Source organism: Apium graveolens, chromosome 3, assembly GCF_009905375.1.
Source record: "Apium graveolens cultivar Ventura chromosome 3, ASM990537v1, whole genome shotgun sequence".
In the NCBI taxonomy this organism is placed as follows: domain Eukaryota; kingdom Viridiplantae; phylum Streptophyta; class Magnoliopsida; order Apiales; family Apiaceae; genus Apium; species Apium graveolens.
The window spans coordinates 106,621,096-106,645,251 of record NC_133649.1 but is presented as its reverse complement, the minus strand read 5'-3'; the positions used below and the strand labels follow the sequence as shown (position 1 = coordinate 106,645,251).

At 39.2% G+C, this 24,156-nt stretch overlaps 2 non-coding genes across 2 annotated transcripts; both read left to right on the top strand.

Moving 5' to 3' along the window:
- Positions 1-14,454: 14,454 nt before the first annotated feature.
- On the top strand, positions 14,455-14,561 carry LOC141716159 (small nucleolar RNA R71). The gene has a single exon (XR_012572879.1). It is a non-coding gene; the product is annotated as a small nucleolar RNA R71 (small nucleolar RNA).
- An 8,278-nt stretch (positions 14,562-22,839) lies between these two features.
- LOC141716166 (small nucleolar RNA R71) lies at positions 22,840-22,946 on the top strand. Its single transcript, XR_012572886.1, has one exon. It is a non-coding gene; the product is annotated as a small nucleolar RNA R71 (small nucleolar RNA).
- Positions 22,947-24,156: the final 1,210 nt, after the last annotated feature.

The following is a 24,156-nucleotide window of genomic DNA, read 5'->3' as shown; positions in this document are numbered from 1 at the left end:
AGCCTTAGTTCTTTCCATTTACCTTTCATGTTGTTGTACTATCAGACTCTATGGAATCCCCAGTTGTTTTCGTTTTTCCTTTAAATAATCCTGTTACTCCTAGAATCAGACTTTGTCCTAATACTATGTATCGCGACCTTTAAAATTTCAATAATTATGTGCTATTGTTCCATTTGCTCTCAACTGTTATTTTATGTTTTTATCATCATATCTGCTTAATTTGGAAACTTGACCCCCTATGTAAAATAAGAATGCCATGCGATACCCTCGAATCATTTTATCATTCATATCTGTTTTGACACAACTCTTATTTCAGGATCATGCCTCCCAAAAAGAAGAACCCAACAACCACCTCCACCACAGACCCAAACATTCTTCGATTTTTGGAAACCTTGCAACAGCAAACCAATGCTATAGCTCAACAACAACTAACTCTTCAACAACAAATTGAAAACCAAGATAACCGTGAGCCACACCAACCACCTGAACCACCAGTACCACTTAGACAAATTGTCACTTTCAAGGCTTTTCAGAATGTGAATCCACCTGCATTTCATGATACCACTGATCCAGTGATAGCTAACACATGGATCAAGGAGATGGAAAGGGCTTTTGAGTTGGTACAGTTAGGAGACGATCAGAAGACGCCGTATGCTACTTACTTCTTGAAGGGAGAAGTCATCTATTGGTGGGAATCAGTAAAGGCTATGGAAGTCACTCAACAGGTTTCTTGGGAGAGATTTAAGAAGTTATTTCTGGACAAGTATTACCCTAAGTACATGCAGAATCAGATGGAGCTAAAATTTCTTGAGTTGAAGCAAGGGAACATGACTGTATTGGAGTATGAGAAGAAGTTCACTGAGTTGTCAAGGTTTGTGACAAAGTATACCAGCACTGAGGAGGAAAAAGCAAAGAAATTTCAGCAAGGACTGGAGCCTTGGATCAGAGATAGGGTGGCTATGTTTGAGCTTGAAACTTATGCGGGAGTAGTACAGAAAGCTGCTCTGATTGAGAATAATGGGATGCAGTCAAGGAAAGAGAGGGATAACAAGAAGAGGAAGGTTCCATTTTATGGAGAAAAGTCTGAAGCCGGAAGTTCGCAAGATCGGAATATAAAGAGGATTGGTTTCCAGAAGGGCGGAAATTTTCAAAAGAAAGGAAATTTGGGTAAAAGGCAAGAATCGAAGGGGAACAATCAGGCAAGCCAAGGGCAAGTTGGAGAAAACAGGTTCCAGAGACCGGAATGCAAGCACTGTGGAAGAAGGCACCCCGGAGTATGCAATAAGCTAAGCATGACCTGTTATAGGTGCAATCAGAAGGGACATTTGGCAAATGAGTACAAGATGCCGAAGCTAGGAGTTACGTGCTACAAGTGTGGGAAGACTGGACACATGGCTAGGGAGTGTAAGGCAACCGGACCAGTCAAAGCTCTAATGAACGTGGCAAGTACCAGTGCAAGCGTGCCAGCTGAGGTATTGGCATTACCTCCACCACCCGCACCAACCCCGCAAGCAACAGCAAGGACATTTGATCTAAAGATGAAGGATGCTGTTCAGAATTCTGAAATGATAGCAGGTACACTTTTACTCAATAATGTCAAAGCTAAAGTATTGATTGATTCGGGAGCAACAAGATATTTCATATCAGAATCTTTTGTTGATAAGCTCCAATTTGATAAAATGGTTATGAGTGAGGTAGTAAATGTGGTAATTGCGAACCAAGAGAAGATTCCTGTGAATCATTTTTGTCCAAAGTGTGAGATTGATATTTCGGGGTATAAGTTCTCATCCGACTTGATACTCTTCAAGTTGGGAGAGTTTGATATAATTTTAGGAATGGATTGGTTAGGAGAGAATAGCGCTCAGATAAATTGTAAGACCAAGAGAGTGTATTTAAAGACGAAGAGTGGAGAGAAGGTAGTATTTAAGGGGCAGAGGCAAGAGCAACTATTTCTTACAATTGTTCAGGCTAAGAAGCTACTTAGAAAAGGTTGTGAGTCGTTCCTAGCTTATGTAGTGGATTCGGAAAAAGGCAGCCCCAGCGTGGAAGATATTCCTGTAGTTAGCGAGTTTCCCGATGTGTTTCCCGACGAACTACCAGGCTTACCACTAGATCGACAAATTGAGTTCGAAATCAACCTTGTTCCAGGCACAGAACCAGTTTCAAAGGCCCCATATAGGATGGCACCAGCAAAAATGAAAGAGTTGGCAAGCCAGCTACAAGAATTATTGGATAAAGGAGTGATACGACCAAGTACGTCGCCATGGGGAACACCTGTTCTGTTTGTAAAGAAGAAAGATAGGAGTATGCGTCTATGCATAGATTACCGGGAGTTGAATAAGGTGACGATCAAGAACCGCTACCCGCTACCAAGGATAGATGACCTTTTTGATCAGTTAAAGGGAGCAAAATGCTTTTCAAAGATTGATTTGAGATCGGGATACCATCAATTAAAGATCAAAGAAGAAGATATTCCTAAGACCGCATTCAGGACCAGATATGGGCATTATGAATTCCTAGTAATGCCGTTTGGATTGACCAACGCTCCGGCCGCATTTATGGATCTGTTGAATCGGGTATTTAAGAAGTATTTGGAAAAATTTATCGTGGTATTCATTGATGACATCCTTATTTATTCTAAGTCGGAAGAAGAACATAAGCAGCACCTCTGGATAGCATTGGAGATACTCAGACAAGAGAAGTTATATGCCAAGTTTACCAAATGTGAGTTTTGGTTAAAGGAAGTTCAATTTTTGGGGCATGTTATTGGGAATGAGGGAGTTAAAGTGGATCCGGCAAAGATTGAGGCAGTTATGAGTTGGGAGAGGCCAAAGACTCCTACGGAAGTGTGAAGTTTTCTAGGATTGGCCGGATACTATAGAAGATTCATCAAGGATTTCTCGAAGATCGCCACGCCATTGACCAAGTTAACCAGAAAGAATCAAAAGTTTGAATGGAGTGCAGAATGTGAAGATAGCTTTCAAGAGTTAAAGCAGAAGTTGGTAACAGCTCCGTTGTTGGTACTTCCAGATGATCAAGGGAATTTTGTAATATTCAGCGACGCGTCACATAAGGGTTTGGGTTGTGTGTAGATGCAACACAGTAAAGTGATCGCATATGCGTCAAGACAGTTGAAGCCGCATGAGTTAAAGTACCCGATGCATGACTTGGAACTAGCCGCCATAGTGTTTGCACTTAAGATTTGGAGACATTACCTCTACGGAGAGAAGTGTGAAATCTACACGGATCACAAGAGTTTAAAGTACATTTTTACTCAGAAAGAGCTCAATATGAGGCAGAGGAGATGGCTGGAATTGATCAAGGACTATGACTGCTCGATACATTACCATCCTGGAAAGGCGAACGTAGTGGCCGATGCTCTGAGTAGGAAGGAGAGATTAAATATGATGATAACATCAAAAGAGTTATCTGAAGAAATCAAAAAATTGGAATTAGAACTTTGCGCTTATGGAAAAGTCGAGGAAGTTTGTCGTGCAATGACCTTTCAGCCAACACTAGTGGAAAAGATAAAGAAGTGTCAAGAGGAAGTAATGGAAAAAGAGAAGAATCAGTTATCTGGAGAGGAGATTAATACTCAAAGGGATGAGCAAGGGATACTAAGGTTTTCATCCAGAATATGGATTCCCCATGTACCTGAATTAAAGAATGAGATCCTCCATAAAGCCCACAATTCGAAATTTTCAATCCACCCGGGAAGCACCAAGATGTATCGAGACTTAAAGAAGAACTTTTGGTGGCCAAATATGAAGCGAGACGTGGCAGAATGGGTTACGAAGTGCTATACTTGTCAGAAAGTAAAGGCAGAACATTAATGACCAAGCGGATTAATTCAGCCCCTGAAGATTCCAGAATGAAAATGGGAAAATATCGCTATGGACTTTATAGTAGGACTACCGCGAACAAAATCCGGACATGACGCAATATGGGTTATAATTGATCGTCTTACGAAGTCGGCGCATTTCCTTCCAATAAACGAGAAGTCGTCATTGGACAAGTTGGTTCATCTGTATGTGTGTGAAATCGTACTAAGGCATGGGGTACCCGTATCAATAGTTTCAAACAGAGATCCCCGATTTAACTCGAGATTCTGGAAGCAATTTCAGGAATGTCTTGGCACAAAGTTGAATATGAGCACGGCGTACCACCCACAGACTGATGGCCAGAGTGAAAAGATGATTCAAATAATTGAAGACATGTTGCGCAGTTGTGCAATCGATTTTGCAGGAAGTTGGGATGACCATTTTCCGTTGATTGAATTCTCTTACAACAACAACTATCATTCCAGTATCGGCATGCCACCATATGAAGCTTTGTACGGGCGGAAATGTAGATCACCAACAAGTTGGGATGAAGTAGGAGAAGGAAGAATTCTCGGCTTGGATTTGGTACAACAGTTGCATGACTCGGTCAAGTTAATTCAGAAAAGGTTGCTTGCTGCTCAAGATAGACAGAGGAAGTATGCGGATCCAGCGCGTAAGGACGTTCAATTCCAAATTGGCGAAGCTGTGTTGCTGAAGGTGTCACCTAGAAAAGGGTTGATGAGATTTGGCAAGAAAGGGAAGTTAGCACCTAGATACATAGGTCCTTTTGAGATTTTGAGTCAAGTAGGAAAGGTGGCCTACGAGTTGGCCTTACCACCTCAGTATCGGCATGTGCATAATGTGTTCCATGTGTCGTTGCTTAAGAAGTACAATCCTGACGCTAGCCATGTGATAAAATATGAACCTGTAGAAATTCAGGCAGACCTGTCATTTGTGGAGCAACCGGTTAAAATACTCGACTGACAAGTAAAGAGTCTTAGAAATAAGTCAGTAAAGTTAGTAAAAGTACTTTGGAGGAACCCAAAGGTCGAAGAGTCGACTTGGGAGTTAGAGTCTGATATGTGTTCCCGGCATCCTCATCTTTTCTCTTAGATTCTGGGGACAGAATCCCTTAAGGGGGAGAGGATGTTACGACCGGCATTTTATGTAATATTATTTGTGGATTTGGTATAATATTAAAGTCAAATGAAAATATATTCAATGATTGTACGCTAGTGTGAGTGAAAATTTCTGCATTATAAATTTGCTTTGTGTAGTATATGATTTTTCAAAGCAAGAGTTTATTTAATTTCTTTATTTTTGATTTATAAGGAATATTCTAAGCTTTGGAAAAATTTTCTTTTAAAAGGTATTTTGTTCACAAATTTTGAAAATGATTTTATAAAGTCTCTAAAAATCCAAGTTATTTTATGGTATAAATTTTATAATTTTTGAACTTGAATTTTATTTTATAAAAATAAATCATTATAAATTTTAGTTGTCATATTTAGCAAATTACAAGAAATCCCTTGCATGCAAACCACCCTCTCATTCTTTTCAAGGACAAAGAGGACAATTCCAACCCCACTAACTCTTATTTCTCTAGCCAATTTCCTTCTTTACCCTTGCATGCAAAATGCACCAAGTATAAGTGGAGGGATAGACTTGTCAATTCTCCTTTCCACCCACATTTTTTCAAATCAAATACCATAAAAATAAGCAAAGACATGATCATTTTCACTCATCACCCACACCACACTCATTCTTCTCTCCCTCCTCCTCCCTCACTCTCGGCCCTCCCACTCTCACTCTCGGCCTTTAGCCGAGAACCACCCCTCCCCATTTTTCTTCATTTCTCCACCAAGCTTCTACTCTTTATACAAGTAAATGTTATCTCCCATACCATGATCATTCATATTTCAAAGAGTTCATAGTAGAAAGTTTAAGTTTAAGGGTTGCATGTAAAGGTTTTAGTGAAACTCAAAATACAATCTTGATTCTTATGAATTTAAGGTTGTTTTTGAGAGGACTACAATGAATGGATAAGTGCCAAATCATGAGAAGGAAACTCTTGATGATTTAATGGCCATTTCCATCCATTTCATTTGGCCATGACCATATGGGAGCCGAATGAATGGTCCTTGAAATCATTCTTGTTGTTTTGATCAATTTTTGCATGTTTATGTGATAATGACTTGAATTTTGTGGTGAAAATTTGATAAAACTCCTTGCATGCTAAGTGATCATCTAGGTATACCTTATGCTAGGCTTGCATGTCAATTTTAAGATGGAATATATGTAGAAAATGTGTTGTTTTGGTTTGAAAAACCCGAAGGCATGCATGCATGAGGATTTCTCTTAGAATGTTGTAAGATTTTGATCATTTGGAAAGATTTTGTTAGTGAGCCTTAATTTCAGTAGGTATAATGTGTTAATATTGATTTATGCTTCTTGTTGCATGGTAATAATTCTTGATTATCTTTTATAAAAATGCATACCTTGTTGTTTCAAAAGCATGAAGATTTGTGATTTGTGAAGTGTAGATTCTCTTGTTTTGCCATAATTGTACCTTAGGTAAGGATGATCTCACCAAGGTTATTTTGAGAATAAGGGAGTTAGTTCAGTAGAATACCATGTATAAGTCTTGGTTTAAGTATTGAGTTGTTGTTAGTTGAGTTTGTCAAGTCAAAAACCTTGAAAAATGAGAGTTATAGTTTCTGCAGAAAATCAGTTTAGTACCCTGAGGTTTAGAGTGAGTTTTGACCATGTCATTGGTGGGCACTTTGAGGCCCAAGCCACCAGAAGTTAGTATTGGGAGTATACAAAAGGTTTTAGGAGTTGGTTGGAGGTTTGCATGTCTTTTGGTTAGGTGCACAAGTAGAATAACAAAATCTGTCCAGCAGGGGACAGTTTTGTTGCAACTTAGAAATAGGGAGATTTGACCATGTCATGGGTAGGCCCTCATTAGGCCCTATTGGGCCTTAGTTAGAGGGAGTGTCAGAGAAGTTTTTCCAACCATAGTTCATAGGATATGAGTTAGAACCATGTGTCACAAGTTAATTCAAGTCAGGACATTTTCTGCCCAGAAAAAAACAGGGGAACCTTGGACTTTTAGCTTAGGCCCAAGAAGGCCCAAGCCAGGCCCTTGAGCCACATCAAGTTTGTGAGATGCCCTTAGGTCAGGAGAGTCTTGTGTAAAAGTTTTGAAGGAAAACTTATAGTTTAAGAGTGCCTAATGCACTCAAGAAACTATAGTTGTCATTCTGAAATTTGCACCAGTGAGCACTATCACTTATCACATAGTTTTAGAACACTTAGAAGTGAGTATTAGGTCGACCACCATAGTTGTAAGATGGTATAAGGTCAGTAGAGCAAAAGTCACAAGTGAGGGTCAATAGGTTTTGGATAATTTAGGAAAGGCACATCGAGTTAGGAAGCCAAAATTTGAAGACTTTGTCTAGTTTAGCGACCAAGTGACTTAAGTGGTGAGTCGAGATCATCCAAGCCTAGTGTTGCATTATGGTATATATGGTGTTATTTGATATTAATATACGATATGTGATTATGTGGCTACGTGTGTACATTTGAAATATAAAGGTGGATATAAATTATGTGCGTATAGGCCTAAGTGCCATCCATGTTTAATTTCGGGTTGTAAATAGGTTAAGATGGTATGAATATATTATAATGAGGATTATTATTATTTATGTAGGATCTCGAGACGAGGGAAAACTTGCCATAAAAGTCGAGTGAAGCTCCAGTTGTTGCTCCTACCAGTCAGACCAGACCAGCCTTTCTCAAGGCAAGTGATTCAACTTGATCTTCATATTTATTATAAATAGTTCATATATATCGATGCAATTATCCTGAGCCATTTTGACATATTTAAATCAAGCGTATCTTTTGTTTATCCTTGAGTTTCATAGAGATGCCATGAACCCTCGAGTATGTATTTCAAGTCGTTCAAAAGTCTTTTCATGATAGTTAAATGCCATGATAAAATAAAGAGTTGTTATATTACTTGATTGATCCTCTTAATTAACATGTTGATGATTCCTAAGTATTGATATCTTATCCTGATACTTGAATCCCTATAAAACCTTACCTTGATACCTGAAAGCCAAATATTTATCAAAGTTGTCTCTAATTGATTGATACCCCTCTTTCTTATCCTAAAGCTTGTCAATTCTGATATATCCTAAGCTAAAAATCATTTCTTCATACCTTAACACCCTTAGTATTCATGAAGCTTACATTCTTGATGATCCAGCACTTGAACCTTGATGAGAAACCATTGCTTTAAGCCCAATTTGGCACTTCCTTTCATGATATCCAATAGCCTCACTAAATTCCCTTGTCCAAACTTTGATACATGAAAACCATTCAGTTACCCTAATAGAGTTTAGTTTTGTGATTCATGGCTCTGAGAGTTAGCACCATTTCCCCGTGTTTCGAGTTGATCTATAATCCTTTGATAAAAAAATGTTTACTGCAAAAAGAGATTTTGTCATAATTCGGCATCAGTTTTTGAAATAAATAAAATGTGGGTTTTTCAGTCCTAAAGGGGGATAAATGTTTTCTTTGAATGGTGGATCTGGACTGAGACGCGAGTCCTTTCCACACTTATATTAGGCTTAAAAGTTGCCTAGGGATTCCCGTTAATGTTTTAGAACCCAGCGAGGTTCGGGATTACTTCGCGGCTGATCACCAGCTGTAATCCGTAGCGTCATAAAATGATTTTGATTAAGACATGATTTTAAAATTGTTTTGATGCAAGCAAAATGATGCCATCTCACATAGTTTTATCTCTCGTTATCATTAGTTATGTCTTTCCATTATCATTCTTAAAAGTATATCTCAATTTATGTTTTGTGTCGTACTGTTAGCACTTGTTGAGCATTTGGCTCACTCCTTGCTTTACCCTGATATTACAGCTAGCAGCTATGGTTAGATTCAAGCAGACTGCCCGTAAGACCTGTGAAGTTGATGCTTATGTTCGAGCTCAGGTAGAATAAGTAATAATAGTTGTATGAGGACTCGGTATTTGTAATCAGATGTAATAGTTGGTAGTGTTGGGCTGTTCCAAACCCTAAACTGTAAGATCTTGGATTTGGTTGTGTATTCTTCATTAAAATGATGTAATAGCTATATTTATTTTGCTGTTTAAGTTGGGGGTGTGACAATGATCTAGCACTTAAGCAACCTATAAGACTTAGTGAAATACAATTGTCTCTAGTATGCAAATCAACTTAATACGAATTAACATCTCTAAACACGACATCACTACACTAGCATCAATATCACAAGTCAACTGGAAAAATTATCTAAGGGATCATGTTATAATGCAAATGCATAAACTATATGAACAAACTAACATAAAACTATAAAAAAAACTATATGGCAAAATATGCAACTATATGAACTAAAAATTATCATGAATATGCAACTATATGAAACTTACACAAAACATATTCCTTCAACTACTACCCCCAAACCTAAAATATACACTGTCCTCAGTGAAGGTAATAGTAAGGAATTCAAGCATACGTAATCAAAATCTGGCTCCTCACCCTCAACGGGTGGAGTGTCAGGTGTGTCCGGAGGTGGATACAAGGAATCCTCACCAAAAACTGGCCACTGGATATCAACACCGGTGGCTCTAAAAGTTATCCCCAATGTTTGGGTGAGATCACGTGCAAACCTGCTGTGGATATCATGCACCGCATCCATCCTCCTAGCCAGACGCCTGTTGTTAGTGCGAAAACACGCGCTAAAGTTACACGAAAATATACGAGTTTGCAAGTAGTATAAGATATAAATCGGATTCGTTCCCACAGAGACTGGTTTAGGTTAAGTTCAATTTATGCACCTATGCAACAATGTATGGTTATCATCCAATGATAAGACAAATAACAAGTTGAGATTGTTTATAACTAAGAATTAAACTAACAATTATAACTAAGAGAACAAGAATGGTTGAATTAATATATATGACAAACATGGGATCCTAACTTCATTAAATACTTCATTCAATAGCCTTTTTTTTTTCTTAACGTTAGCATGTAATGGTGATAACACTAATCAGATAACATAAAACTAGTAAACACCAACTTTCGTTGTACCAATACCCTACTACCAAGCATCCACAAAAGAGATAGAAGTTGAATAAACACCAATTATAGTTAGTCCTTATATATCTATAAGAATTGAAAACATAACGGTTTAATGTGCAAGTTATCTATCATGATTACATAGGGCAAGTAAGATGGTTAAAATTACCTACGAATCATGTATAACAATACATGAACCTATGCTAGCATGGCAAGTGCTAAATCTCTATATTCACTTTCGCTTTAATAGAGATTAACACGCTATCTTATATGTTAGCTACACACATAAGACGAATAAGCACAACCAATACTAGGTTATCATACAATCACCACACACTACGATATTGAAACAAATTAACTATAGAAATCCATAAGTAAATTTGTTAGGATCCCACGATAATGATTAGTTCATAATCGAACTCATCATTACCATGGGATCCAATGAAAGCATGATAATAAACAATATAAGAGTGCCAGGGTTCAAAGATAAATCGAAAACAAGCATCCAAGTATCAACTATATTGAAGAAAATAAGAGTCTTCTTCTTCGTAGCCTTCTCGTGCTCTCTAGGTCTTCTTATTGCTCTCTCAGGCCTCCTTGTTGTTAAAAGCGTCTTTTTATGGGTATATATAGGCTCCAGGATGACCATGACCCTTAATATATTAAATTTCTACTAAAATCAGAATTTTGGGTCAAAAATCGGGGCGGGGCGGCCGCGCTGATGGCAGGGCGGCCTTACTGTTTTAGCAGAAAGTCAGCGCGGGCGCGCTGGTTTCTGGGGCGGCCGCGCCTGACTTCTGTACTTTTCTGCTGATTCTTCTTTTGGCCATATCTTGAGTTCTACTCGTCAGAATTAGACGATTCAACTGGCCACGCGAAGCTAACGAGATTCTATACAACTTGATAATGGCCCAGGCTTCCAATTCTGATCTCTTTTAAGCATATTTCCTTGAAAAGCTCCTTTTTTCATTTAACTAATGCCTGAAATGCACAAACACAAAAACACATCAAAAATACCAACAACTTGAGTCCAAAATACCAACTTAAACCTGTAATGAAGCGTTCAAAGTAGATATAAAATCAACTTATCACACCCCCAAACTTGAATCGATGCTTGTCCTCAAGCATAAACAGACTCAAAACTATGAAACAAACCTAATGCATGAATACAACTACGTGAATGCAACTAAATGACAATGTAATCGATCCCCTCAGAATAACCATAACCAAATGAATAAGCCAATGCCTCTATGAATGCAATGATTGAAAACATAGTTCGAATAAATCCCACAAACCAACTCACAAACTAGAAACGTGCGTGTGTGGATGCTTAACAGATATATTCTCGACACTAGATCAATAACCATAACTTATCTTTCATAAAAACAATCACAAGTTTATAAACAGAATAGACAATAAACGCATAATGACTCATAACACCTTCATTTTACTAGAGTTATACAAGGATTCACGCTATTATTGAACACATAACAAATATGCTTATTTGACCGTGCAATGAATGAGGTCCCAAAAGACTTGTACAATAATACCAATGTAGCGAGCGTTAGATTAGCGGATCCCAGACTATAAAAGCCTTAGGTCACTAGGCACAAAGTCCCCTAGAACTTAATAACTCAAGTATTAAAGAGCTCACTCTTGATCAATTATGCATAAACACATATTTTCTTTTTCTTTTTTTTTCTTTTCTACTTTTTTTTCCAACAATTTCTGAATGAGTGTGTTTCGCTCCACCTCATTCAATCCTAGAATACTCATAAAAATATGAGCTGACTACTAGCCATTTGACGCCTATCCTTATTCACAACTAGCTATAAAATCCAAGTTTTTCTCCAGATAAAAAAAATCAGTATTTTTACGTCAATACAAGAATATCACAAATTTTAAATATAACCAAGTGATTAAATCTCAACAAATAAAAAAGTATGATCATGATCTAGTTCAAAAACAAACCTATAAGACTTTGTGAAAATATTTGTTTCCGAAATGCAAATTAATTCATTAGGACTTAAACATCCCTCTATTCGTCATCACTACACTCACATCAACATCAACCAATCAATCAGAAATAGCTCAACCTAAGGGATCATGATATATGCATGCAAATGCAACTATATGGACTCACATAATAACACAAACAAAAATGCAAACAAATATGTCCTAAATGAACAATCATGCAAAAATATAAATAAACTACAACTAAACATGCAATATGAATCTATATGAATCTATATGGACATGCACACTAGTAATCCTTACATTATCTTCCCCAAACTTAAAATTTTTAATGTCCTCATTGAAGGTAATAATAAGGATTTTAGGCATACCTAGTCTTCGAAAAGATCACCCTCCTCGGGTGGAGAATCAGGTGGCCAATCAACCTCGACACCAGTGGCTCGAAAAATAGTGCCCAAAGCCTGTGTCAAATCTACAGCAAAACGATGGTGAATGTCGTGCATGGCCTCCATACGCCTAGTCACTTGCCTGTACTGCGCATCACCAACACTAGTCCTATCAACTGCCTGCTGCGCATGAGAAGAACCCTCTATAGGCACTGAAGGATCCGTCCGGCTACCCTCTATATCATCAAAAATATATCCTAAGCCCTTGTCACGGGGTGCACCTAAGAATGCATAACTTAAGTGATCTGGTAGTGGGTTGAGCTCAAGTGTGGGAGCATCTTCAATAGATGGCTCGAGACGCTCCTGAGAAATTTTCAGCTCTGCTAACCTAAGAGAATCGAATGATATATCCAACTTCCTCTTCCACAGAGGTGCATTTAAAACATGCAGTTCCTCTGCTCCTTCTTCAACTTCAATAACTGATTCCCTTATTAAGGACCTCTCTAAGATATCTAACCTTGGTAATGGCTCAGGCTCTGAATTTATGACAGAGTTGACCCGCTCTACTTTAAAGCACTCCTCTTTAGATGTGGATAACTTTATTGCCTTGACCACATTAAAAGTGACCTTCTGATCGTGAACCTTCATCGTAAGCTCTCCTTTTTGCACATCGATCATAGTTTGGCCAATAGCTAAGAATGGTCTCCCCAAGATAATGGGAATCTTCTTATCTTCTTCAAAATCCAGAATTACAAAGTCAGCATGAAAGATGAGTTTGTCCACCTTGACCAAGACATCCTCCACAATGCCTCGTAGATAAGTGATGGAACAGCTAGTTATAATGACATGTATATCGGTTTTGGATCAGGTAGACCAAGCTTCTTGAAGATAGACAAGGGCATCAGATTGATGCTAGCTCCCAAATCACACAAGCATTTGTCGAACGATAAGTTTCCAATAGTGCAATGAATAGTGAAGCTTCCAGGATCTTTAAGCTTTGGAGGCAACTTCTGTTGCAACACAACACTGTATTCCTCCGTAAGAGCAACGGTCTCTAAGTTATCGAGCTTCACTTTCCAAAAGAGAATACCTTTCATAAACCTCGCATAGCTAGGCATCTGTTCAAGAGCTTCAGCGAAAGGTATGTTGATATGAAGTTTCTTGAACACCTCCAGAAATTTAGCAAATTGCTTATCCAACTTCTGCTTCTATAGCCTCTTAGGAAAAGGAGGTGGAGGATAGACCTGTTTCTTTCCTGTATTACCCTCAGGAGGAGTGTGTTCCACAGTTTTCTTTCTTGGTTCCACCTCGGCATCCTTCAGCACTTCTTCTTCAGCCATAACTTCATTTTTTGAAACTTGAGATTTTTCAGGCTCTTCGTCTTGCTGAATTTTAGGGCTTGCGACCTTTCCAGACCTCAAGGTGACGGCGTTCACCTGTTCTTCAACTTCCCTTTTTCCTGGATTGGCTTCTGTATCACTAGGAAGCATTCCTGGTGGTCGATTCAATAAGGCGTTAGCAATTTGCCCTATTTGGTCCTCCAAAGTCTTGATAGAAACAACCTGGCTTTGGCATATAAGAGCCTGGTTTTTGCACATAAGCCTCAACTCCTCCAATTCAGATTTTTCATTCGAATATTGACCTGCACCTTCATGAGTTTGTTGTTGAAGTTGGAGTTGTTGTCTTGGTGCAAATTGTTGCTAAAAATTAGGAAGATTGAATTGCTCATTTCCAAACTGCTGGAATGGCTGTTGCATCGCATTCTGATTATTGCTCCAACTGATGTTAGGATGATTCCAATTGTCAGGATGATAAGTGGCAGGAACTAGCTGCTGTGATCTCTGAAAGTTGCTCACAAACTGAGCTGAGTCACTAGATATAGCGCATTGCTCCGTCGCATGCGGACCTGCACACAACTCACAAATACTGGTAATCTGCTTAACACCATAGTTAGCCAGAAAATCGATCTTCATAGACAACGCCTTTAGTTGAGCAGTGATAGCCGTAGCTGTATCCACTTCAAGAACTCCTTCTACCTTGCCTTGTAGCAATCTCTGGGTTGGATACTGATATTTATTAGCTCCACCTGATGTTGCATCGAACATGGGTCTTGACTGTGCTCCCAAACCATTGTAAAAATAATTGATGATCATCCAATCAGGCATGCCATAATGAGGACACTTCCTAAGCATCTCCTTATAGCGTTCCCAAGCTTCATATGAAGATTCTCCCATTTGCTGCATAAATTGAGTAATAGCGTTTCTGATTGCAGCTGTCTTCGCCATAGGGAAGAATTTAGTGAGAAACTTTTGAGCAAGATTTTCCCAAGTAGTAATCGAACCAGCTGGTAGAGAGTGTAACCAGCTCTTAGCCTTGTCCCTCAGAGAGAATGTGAATAGTCTCAGCTTCACAGCATCTTCAGAAACACCGTTGAACTTGAAGGTGTCGTAGATCTCAATGAAATCCCTAATGTGCATACTGGGATCTTTAGTTGGAGAACCCCCAAACTGGATTGAATTATGTACCATCTGAATTATGCCAGGCTTGATCTCAAAGGTATTAGCTGTGATAGCTAGTCTGACAATGCTAGATTGAATGTCATTGATCTTGGGTTGAGAAAAATCCATCAAGGCTTTCGTTCGTGCTGCTGGATCTCCCATTGTAATGAGTACCTGAAACACAAACAAATAAACCGTGAAAGTAAAAAATCTGAGTTAGTGAACTTTAACGACCAATGATGACAAGTACATAAACTAAAAATTAACACCGAGTCCCCAGAAGTGGCGCCAAAAACTTGTTAGGGCAAAAACACGCGCTAAAATTACACGCAAGTATACGCGTTTGCAAGTAGTATAAGATATAAATCAGATTTGTTCCCACAGAGACTGGTTTAGGTTAAGTTCAATTTATGCACCTATGCAACAATGTATGGTTATCATCCAATGCTAAAACAAATTACAAGTTGAGTTTGTTTATAACTAAGAATTAAACTAACAATTATAGCTAAGAGAACAAGAATGGTTGAATTAATATATATGAAAAACATGGGATCCTAACTTCATTAAATACTTCATTTAATAGCCTTTTTGTTCTTAACCTTAGCATGTAATGGTGATGACACTAATCAGATAACACAAAACTAGTAAACGCCAACTTTCATTGTACGAATACCGTACTACCAAGCATCCACAAAAGAGATAGAAGTTGAATAGACACTAATTATGCTTAGTCCTTATATGTCTATGAGAATTGAAAACATAACGGTTTAATGTGAAAGTTATCTATCGTGATTACATAGGGTAAGTAAGACGGTTAAAATTACCTACGAATCATGCATAACAATACATGAACCTATGCTAGCATGGCAAGTGCTAAATCTCTATATTTACTTTCGCTTCAATAGAGATTAACACGCTATCTTATATGTTAGCTACGCACATAAGACGAATAAGCACAACCAATACTAGGTTACCATACAATCACCACACACTAAGATATTGAAATAAATTAACTATATAAATCCATAAGTAAATCCGTTAGAACCCCACGATAACGATTAGTTCATAATCGAACTCATCATCATCATAGGTTCCAATAAAAGCATGATAATAAACAATATAAGAGTGCTAGGGTTCAAAGACAAATCGAAAATAAGTATCCAAGTATCAACTATATTGAAGAAAATAAGAGTCTTCTTCTCCGTAGCCTTCTCGTGCTCTCTAGGTCTTCTTATTGCTCTCCCAGGCCTCCTTGTTGTTAAAAACATCTTTTTATGGGTATATATAGGCTCCAGGATGACCAGGACCCTTAATATATTAAATTTCTACTAAAATCAGAATTTTGGGTCAAAATTCGGGGCGGGGCAGCCGCGCTGTTTTGGCAGAAAGTCAGCGCGGGCGCGCTGGTTTCTGGGGCGGCTGCGCCTGACTTCTGCACTTTTCTGCCGATTCTTCTTTTGGCCATATCTTGAGTTCTACTTGTCAGAATTAGGCGATTTAACTGCCCACACGAAACTAACGAGATTTTATACAACTTGATAATGGCCTAGGCTTCCAATTATGATCTCTTTTCAGCATATTTCCTTGAAAACCCCTTTTTCATTTAACTAATGCCTGAAATGCACAAACATAAAAACACATAAAATACCAACAACTTGAGTCCAAAACACCAAATTAAGCCTGTAATGAAGCGTTCCAAGTAGATATAAAATCCACTTATCACCTGTACTGCGTATTGATTTTCTTCGACGGTTCCTTTAACTGTGACATCTCTATCTCCTCACCCAATTAAGCTCTCCAACCCGCCTCATGGGCTTTCTTCGACCCACCAACATAATACTGATCAGCTGGACGCTTGCCCGAAAGCATATCAAACGAATAACCAAGACCCTTAGGATCGGGCTTACCACCATACCACCTCACCATGCAATATAATCGAACTATCAATGGCAGCACTAGGGAGCTGAAGTTGTTCATGTGCGGCCCAATGAATACGAACTGCCACACACAACCTCGTCACTATAGACGCATAGGGTATAGAACATGTAGTGCTCCCTCTCAAAAATCTTAGAATACCATGGTGAATAATCCTACTAATGTCCACATAATCACCCTTCAGAATACCCCATAATAAGCGCGCTCGCTCTACAGTAACCTCATGCATATGAGACGATGGCATAATATTAGCACAAATAAAGGCATTCCAAGCACGGACAAATCTGTTCATACAAGAAGTAGGAAATGTGGTATAATCAGCTGTGCCTCTCTTGAATGTCCAATGAGTCTTAGGCACACAAAGAATAACCACAATCAAATCCAAGTCAAAGTCCTCCGGAGTCTTATCATTCCAAATGGCTTGACCGGGTTTTTTCACGGGCTGATTAATTACCCTCCTTATTGCTCTTGCACTATAATCCACCTTCATCCCCCTAACCACCATGAAACCATTCTTCTCCCCTTTGCATTGGCATAAAACTTCCGCACAACACTCATGCGTACAACAGCGGGTTCCTCACAAAAAGAAACCCAACCCATCTCCTAAATCATCTCCAATAGCTGACCATCCTTCCCTGATGGCAGAAAACCTCGTTCCTTGATGATTGGCTTTGAAAGAAGCCTAGTATACTCCGCTTCAGCTTCGGGAGTAGAAAACCTTGGCCTTACACCACCCACACTTGATGAATCGGTGGTACTATTGTCAACTTGTGTTCTTTGTCTCTTGGGTGCCATTGGAAGTGAGTAGAGAGAATAAGATTTGTGTTTGAGAGAGAATTTGTCTTTGAGAATTTATGAATTGGTGAAGAAGTTTGTGTATGAGGTGTATGTATATATAGGTGGTGAAAAGAGAATTATATATGGAATAACAGTAGGATTTGATTATGGGAATAATGGGAGTAATGGGTTTGATTTGGAGAGGAAATTACGGTATGTGGGGGAGTAAAATTCGGTTGGGACTTGATTTTGGAACAAAATTTCCGTTTCCCCCCCCTTAAATGCCTTTTATTTTTTTTCCTGAGTCGGGACACGACACGGCCACGCGCTGAGACAGCGCGAGCGCGCGCTAATTCTGCTCAACCGGCGCGACCGCTTGCTGTAACAGCATGCGGGCCGTGCTTCGTGAAATCAGCACATTCGCGCGCTAGGACAGCGTGGGCGTGCCAAGCTTCTGAAGTGAATCCTGAATTTTTTTCTTTTTCTGATTTTTTTTTGATTTTCTCTTTTCTTCTTGCTTCCTCTACTTACTAATGTACAACAAACTTGGGTTGCCTCCCAAGAAGGGCTTGCTTTACGTCATTAGCTTGACATAAAACTTGAGATCAAATGGACAATAAAACGGCACTAACCACCTCGCAGTTTGCCGTTTCACCATAGTAATGCTTCAACCTCTGACCATTAACCTTAAATGCTTGGCCTGGATCAGTCTCAAAAATCTCCACCACTCCATGTGGAAACACATTTTGGACAATAAACGGCCCTGACCATCTTGACTTCAACTTTCCAGGAAAAAGACGAAGACGAGAGTTGAACAAAAAAACTTGTTGCCCCGTCACAAATGATTTGAGCACTAGACCCCGATCGTGCCACCTCATGACTTTCTCCTTGTACATTTTGTTGTTCTCATAAGCTTGAAGTGGAAACTCGTCGGGCTCTTTCAATTGAAGCATCCTCTTCTTTCCAGCTGCATCCAAATCCAGATTCAACTTCTTCAAAGCCCAATACGCCTTATGTTCTAGCTCCACCGGCAAATGACACCCCTTACCATAAACCAACTGATACGGTGACATCCCTAGTGGAGTCTTATATGCTGTTCTATAAGCCAAACAGCTTCATCAAGTTTCAAAGACTAATCTTTTCTCGATGGACACACAACCTCCTCTAGAATGCACTTGATCTCTCTGTTAGATACCTCAGCTTGACCATTTGTCTGAAGATGGTAAGCCGTAGCAATGCGATGATTCACATTATACCTTTGCATCATAGCAGTGAACTTGCGGTTACAAAAATGCGACCCCTCATCACTGATTATGACTCTTGGAGTTCCAAATCTTCTGAATATCTGCTTGTGAAGAAAATTAAGCACTACCTTAGCATCATTCGTTGGCAGTGCCTTAACTTTAACCCATTTCGACACATAATCAACCGCCAACAAGATATACTGATTGTTACAAGATGAGACAAATGGCCCCATGAAGTCGATTCCCCAAACATCGAAGACTTCGACCTCGAGAAGCACATTAAGAGGCATCTCATCCCTTTTGGACATATTCCCCACTCATTGACATCGATCATATTTCAAAACAAACTGATGAGCATCATTAAATAATGTTGGCCAAAAGAAACCTGCTTGAAGAATACGAGATGTTGTCTTTTCTCCACCATAATGTCCACCATAAGCTGTTGAGTGGAAATCTCGCAATATCCCCCCATTTTGTTGTAAGGAATACATCTCCTGATGATTTGGTAAGCTCCTTGGAGAAAAAGAAATGGCTCATCCCACATCTACCACTTCACTTCATGTAGAAATTTCTTCCTTTGAGCTGGAGTCAACTCTGGAGGCATGACATTACTCACAAGGTAGTTCACAATATCTGCAAACCATGGTTCTTCTCCTTGCACTCCAAATAACTGCTCATCGGGAAAAAACTCATTAATCAAAGACTTATCTTGTGAAGTAGTAATTGGATCCTCTAAACGCGAGAGATGATTAGCGACTTAATTATCAGTCCCCTTTCTGTCCTTGATCTCTAACTCAAACTCCTGAAGTAATAAGAACCCATCGAATCAACCTTGGCTTCAAGTCCTTCTTCGAGATAAGATATCGAATTGCTGTGTGATCAGTGAAAACTGTCACCTTCGTCCCAAGGAGATATGATCAAAGTTTCTCAAAACCATAGACGATAGCCAAAAGTTCTTTCTCAGTAGTGGTGTAATTCAGTTGAGCACCATTAAGAGTCTTACTAGCATAGTAGACTACATGAAATATTTTGTTCTTGCATTATCCAAGAACTGCTCCAACTGCATAGTCGCTTGTACCGCACATCATTTCAAATGGTTCAGACCAATCAGGTGCAGTTATGACAGGTTCTGTAAACAAACTCTTCTTCAATATCTCAAAAGCAGCAAGGCACTCGTCATCAAACTTGAAAGGAACGTCTTTCTCTAGCAAATTGCACAAAGGATTCAAAATCTTCGAGAAGTCCTTGATGAAACGCCTATAGAAACCCGCATGACCAAGAAAACTGCGAATTCCCTTAACAGATATGGGTGGAGGAAGATTTTCGATCACCCCCACCTTGGCTTTGTCCACCTCAAGCCCCTTGCTAGAAACCTTGTGCTCAAGAATGATACCTTGGCGCACCATAAAATGGCATTTCTCCCAATTAAGAACCAAGTTGGTTTCAACGCACCTTTTCAATACTAAACCCGGATTATGTAAGCATTCATCATAAGAAGTTCCAAAGACCGAGAAATCATCCATGAACACTTCTATATTATTACCAATAATGTTAGAGAAGATAGCCATCATACATCTCTGAAAAGTGGCTAGCGCTCCACATAGCCCAAAAGAAACTCTTTGGAATGTAAAAGTACCGAAAGGACATGTGAATGTAATCTTCTCCTGATCTTCTGGAGCGATACAAATATGATTATATCCTGGGTAGCCATCCAGAAGACAATAGTAATCATGCCCAGCCAATCTATCAAGCATCTGATCAATGAAAGGAAGAGGGAAGTGATACTTCCTTGTAGCCTTGTTCAACTTCCTATAATCCATGCAAACTCTCTACCCTGTGATTTTTCATGTCGGAATGAGCTCATTCTTCTCATTCACCACCACGGTGATACCACCTTTCTTTTGCACACACTGCACTGGGCTCACCCATGAACTGTCGAAAATAGGATAGATAATTCCTGCATCTAGCCACTTGAGAATTTCCTTCATCACAACCTCTTTCATGATCAAATTTAGCCTTCTCTGTTGCTCAACAGTAGGCTTGCTTCCTCCCTCTAGCAGAATTTTATGGATATAATAAGAAGGGATGATTCCCTTGATATCTGCTATAGTCCAACCAATTGCCGATTTGAACTCTCTAAGAATCCTCAAAAGCTTCTCCTCATCAGTACCTGAAAGGTCAGATGCAATAATAACAGGAAAAATAGATGTCTCACCTAAAAATGCATACCTCAAATGTTTAGGTAAAGGTTTAAGCTCAAGAATAGGAGCTTCTTCAATAGATGGCTTGAGACGTTTCAGAGAACTTTTCAACTCCTCTAATCCAAGAGATTCAAAAGGCATATCCATCTTTCGCTTCCAGGGAGAAGCATTCAAATATTGCAAGTGCTTGTCGTCCTCGTCATCTTCACTATCAGAATTACCCAATAAGGCCTTCTCTAAGGCATCGGACCTTAGCAAATAACCGAGTTCAGTATTAACCACAGTATCAACCATTTCCACCTTAAAACACTCCTCATTTTCTGTAGGGAATTTCATGGCATTGAACACATTAAAAGTCACATCTGGATCTATCACTCGCATGGTGAGCTCACCTTTCTGCACATCTATCAAGGTTCAGCCAGTAGCCAAGAAAGGTCTTCCCAAGATTATGGGAATCTTCTTATCCTCCTCGAAATCAAGAATTACAAAATCAGTAGGGAAAATGAGTTTATCCTCCTTGACCAAGACATCCTCAACAATACCTCGCGGATATGTAATAGAACGATCGGCCAACTGCAAAGTCATGTATGTAGGCTTTGGATCAGGCAAGTCCAACTTTTTGAAGATTGACAATGGCATCAGATTGATGCTAGCTCCCAAGTCGCATAGACATTTATCAATTGACACCTTTCCATTGGTGCAAGGAATAGTGAAGCTTCCAGGATCTTTAAGCTTCAGAGATAATTTTTGTTGTAGCACAACACTGCATTCCTCCGTGAGAGCAACGTTCTCTAAGTCATAAAGCTTCACCTTTATAGAGAGAATACCTTTCATGAATTTCACGTAACTAGGCATCTATTCAAGAGCTTCAGCGAAAGGTATGTTAATGTGAAATTTCTTGAACACCTCCAGAAATTTAAAAAATTCTTATCCAGTTTCTTCTTCTATAGCCTCTTAGGAAATTGAGGTGGAGGATAGATCTGTTCCTCCTCTATATTACCCTCAGGAGGAGTGTGCTCAACAGTAGCCTTTCTTGGTTCCACTTCGGCTTCCTTCTGCAATTCTTCTTCATCAACCTCCACTTCAGTAATAGGAGTTTTAGCTACTTCAGGATTCACAACCTTACCAGACCTCAATGTTATTGCTTTAACATGCTCCTACGATTATTTCTTTCCTGGCACTTCAGGGTCGCTCAGAAGCATGCCAGGTTGATGATTTAGTAATGCATTCGCAATTTTCCCCATCTGATTTTTCAAGGTCTTGATAGAGACAGCTTGGCTCTTGCACATGAGTCTCAACTCCTCCAATTCAGATTTTTCGTTAGCTTGAGGTAACTGCTGAAGTTGAAGTTGTTGCTTCGGGACATACTGCGGTTGCTGAAAACCAGGAGGGTTATATTGCCTTGCTGTATAAGGCTGATAAGATTGTTGCACCGCATTCTAACTGTTGCTCCAGCTGAAGTTAGGATGATTGCATTTGTTTGGATGATAAGTGGCTGGAGCTTGTTGTCGTGATCTCTGAAAGTTGCTCACAAATTGAGCTGATTCACTAGAAATAGTGCACTGCTCAGTTTCATGTACTCCCGCACAAAGTTCACAAATGCTAGTAATCTGATTAACTCCATAATTAGCCAAAGAGTCCACTTTCATTGTTAAATCTTGAAGTTGAGCAGCTATAGAAGTAGCTTGATCCACTTCCAAAATTCCTGCTACCTTTCCTTGCAACATTCTTTGCGTAGGATTCTGGTATTCATTGGCTGTCATTAGCTCAATCAACTCATAAGCTTCATTGTAGCTTTTAGCCCATAAGGCTCCACTAAATGCTGCATCAAGCATAGGTCTAGAGTGTGCACCTAGACCATTGTAGAAATAGTTTATAATTATCCAATCAGGCATGCCGTGGTGTGGGCACTTCCTTAGCATCTCCTTGTATCGATCCCACGCCTCACACAGAGATTCACCAGTTTGCTAGGCAAACTGAGTGAGAGCATTCCTGATTATAGCAGTCTTTTCCATATGAAAGAATTTAGTGAGAAACTTTTGAGCAAGACCCTCCCAATTGGTGATAAACCTTGGTGGTAGAGAATGTAACCAACACTTCGCTTTGTCCCTCAGAGAGAATGGGAATAATCGCAGCTTGATAGCAACTTCAGACACATCGTTGAACTTGAAAGTATCACAGATCTCGATGAAATCCCTAATGTGCATGTTTGGGTCTTCAGTAGGATTACCCCCAAACTGAACTGAGTTCTGTATCATCTGGATCGTGCTCAACTTGATCTCGAAAGTGTTAGCCTTGATGGTTGGCCTATTGATGCTTGACTGAATGTCATTGATCTTAGGCTTAGAGAAGTCCATTTAAAGCCTTAGAATTATCTGCTTGATCCGCCATCTCTAATAAAGGTGGCTCTTCGGTTTTATCTTCTTCAGCTACTTTCTCTTCATCCTCAAAATCTTCCCTACGATCCCCTACAACTTCTTCCTCATCTTTTTCCAGAATTCTCCTACGAACTCGTGAACGCGTTTGCATAAACGATCACTAGATTACCTGAAATACAACAAGAAAAAAGAGTATGTAAGTAACAGTGTCCGAGTCAATGAACTTTAACGATCACTGATGACGAACACATAAACTAAAAGTTAACACTGCAGTCCTCGACAGTGGTGCCAAAAACTTGTTAGGGCTAAACACGCGCTAATAATTCACGCAAGTATACGCGTTCGCAAGTAATATAGAATCGTTTCTAGTTCATTCCCATAGAGACTGACGTTGGTTAACTATGTAATTTATGCATCTATGCACCGATGATATGGTTATTATCCAATGCTAAGACGATAACAATTTGGGGTGTTTATTCTACGAATTAAACTAATGATTATAACTAAGATAGTAAAGAGAGTTGTATATTATATGAGACAAACATGGGATTCTAACTTCATTAAATACTTCATTTAATAGCCTTATTGTTCTTAACCGTAGCATGCAATGGTGATGACACTAATCAGATAACACGAAACTGCTAAATGCCAACTTTCATTGTACGAATAACATACTACCAGACATCCATAAAAGAGATAGAAGCTGAATAGATACCAATTATATTGAGACCCTATATGTCTATAGAATTTGACAACATAACGGTTTAAAGAACAAGTTATCTATCATGATTACACAGGGCAAGTAAGATGGGTAAAATTACCTACGAATCAT